We start from the raw sequence: 2,566 nt of genomic DNA on the forward strand, positions 1-2,566 counted from the left end.
TGGAGACCCCACGCGGGACCTAAATTGGACGAACACAATCTTTATGGACATTATAAAATGCTGTCAACTTCAACGTAGCGACATGAGCACCTAAGATTATACTCCCTCCGTTCTAAAATAAATGACTCAACTTTATACTAACTAGTACTCCCTCCATTCCTTAATATAAGTCTTTTTAGACATTTGAAACGGAATACAATATACGGATGTATGTAGACATATTTTAGAGTTTAGATTCACTCATTTTGTTTCGTATGTACTCATTTGGTGGAATCTCTAGAAAGACTTATATTTGGGAACAGAGGAAGTACAAAGTTTTTTTTTGAGCATCAGTACAAACACAAGCGCTCATATATACACGCATACACTCATCCCGATTCATATATACACGCATACACTCATCCCGATGAACACGCACACACACCCTACCCCTATGAGCACCTCCGAGAGACTGAGAAGTCACCGTAGGCGCCTCGTCGTCGACGGGAACGTCTCCTCCCACTGAAAGCGCATCGCCGGAAATCCTGAAATAAATTCAGAAATAATGCGAGCACCAGGATTTGAACCCTGGTGGGTTAGGGATACCACTGTCCACCTAACCAACTCAACCACAGGTTGATTCACGAGAAAGTACAAAGTTAGGTTATCTATTTTAGAATGGAGGGAGTAATATATACTATAGTTTCAAACACGTAAAAGTCTGACGAGAGGCATGAAACCCGCCTGGGCATGGATGCGTGAAGCGTGCACAATCAAAAGCGTCTTTTTCCTCAGCTGCAGGCCGGCGTGAAATCGCGCACAACACAAGTAGTCTCGCCGCTGCTATATATGCGCCCATGTATCCATTTCAGAACTCATCGAGCAGCTCCAGCGTTCAGCGGCACACATTTTCTCCTGCCCCCAGAGTTTTTCCGGTCACCAGGAAGCAGCGATAACATGGATGCCCAGAACATGGAGGTCGCTGCTCTGATCGAGAAGATCGCCGGTCTCCAGGCCGCCATCGCCGAGCTGCCGTCGCTGAGCCCGTCCCCCGAGGTCGACAGGCTCTTCACCGACCTCGTCACCGCGTGCGTCCCGCCGAGCCCCGTCGACGTGACGAAGCTCAGCCCGGAGCACCAGGGGATGCGGGAGGCGCTCATCCGCCTCTGCTCCGCCGCCGAGGGGAAGCTCGAGGCGCACTACGCCGACCTGCTCGCCACCTTCGACAACCCGCTCGACCACCTCGCCCGCTTCCCCTACTACAGCAACTACGTCAACCTCAGCAGGCTGGAGTACGAGCTCCTGGCGCGCCACGTGCCGGGCATCGCGCCGGCGCGTGTCGCCTTCGTCGGCTCCGGCCCGCTGCCGTTCAGCTCCTTCGTCCTCGCCGCGCACCACCTGCCCGACGCGCACTTCGACAACTACGACCTGTGCGGCGCGGCCAACGAGCGCGCCAGGAAGCTGTTCGGCGCGAGCGAGGACGGCGTGGGCGCGCGCATGAAGTTCCACACGGCGGACGTCGCCGACCTCACGCAGGAGCTCGGCGCGTACGACGTGGTCTTCCTCGCCGCGCTCGTCGGCATGGCGGCCGAGGAGAAGGCCAAGGTGATAGCCCACCTGGGCGCGCACATGGTGAAGGGGGCGTCCCTGGTCGTGCGGAGCGCGCACGGCGCTCGCGGCTTCCTGTACCCCATCGTCGACCCGGAGGACATCAGGCGGGGCGGGTTCGAGGTGCTGGCCGTGCACCACCCCGAAGGTGAGGTGATCAACTCTGTCATCGTCGCCCGTAAGGCCGTCGACGCGCAGCTTAGTGGGCCGCAGAACGGAGCACGGGGCGCGGTGCCGCTGGTCAGCCCGCCATGCAGCTTCTCCACCAAGATGGAGGCGAGCGCGCTTGAGAAGAGCGAAGAGTTGGCCACCAAAGAGCTGGCCTTTTGATTTGAAAATGTGCGTGCTGATCATCTCTCCTCAACTCGTCATTCTGTCGCCTGCGATCGTGGTAAATTTCCTACTGTGTGTGTTTTGATGTTTATGCCTGAAAGAGATATGCGTTCTGCCTTGTGGAGTTGTGGTGTTAATTTACACACGTACATGTAGTACTACTTGTATTTGTACCTGGAGTAATGGTATGTAAGAGAAAAATAATGTGTGATTTGAAGTGCAATTGCTAAATAATACTCCCTCTATCCTATAATATAAGAACGTTTTTTACATTAGTGTCAAAAACGTTCTTATATTATGGGACGGAGGGAGTAAGAAAAAGCAGTGCTATGCAGCCCACGATTCTTTGGAGGATGCATGCACAACACTATCTAATCACCGTTACATTAAATTCCTCTATAAATGACAAACGTGAGATTCTACCATCGTCCACATGCTGTCCAGTAAACACTAGACCATGATCACGCGCTTTGCCGCGCTCGTCCATTTTTACAATATATTGATAGAAATTTCCATCAACACAGGAAGGTAACATGGATGTTAAATTTGCATAAATTAACCCATACATTGATAAGTTGGCGAAGGGGAAAAAAAATAACCAGTTTGCGGCACGCCCATCTATCTTCATGGATGGACAAAAGTTTGT

At 52.4% G+C, this 2,566-nt stretch overlaps 1 pseudogene; it reads left to right on the top strand.

Annotated features, from left to right (window-relative positions):
• The first annotated feature begins 919 nt into the window (after window positions 1-919).
• LOC125514663 (nicotianamine synthase 1 pseudogene) lies at window positions 920-2,131 on the top strand (annotated as a pseudogene).
• Window positions 2,132-2,566: the final 435 nt, after the last annotated feature.

This window comes from Triticum urartu, chromosome 6A (assembly GCF_056163025.1).
Source record: "Triticum urartu cultivar PI428250 chromosome 6A, HENAU_Tu73, whole genome shotgun sequence".
Taxonomy (NCBI): Eukaryota; Viridiplantae; Streptophyta; class Magnoliopsida; order Poales; family Poaceae; genus Triticum; species Triticum urartu.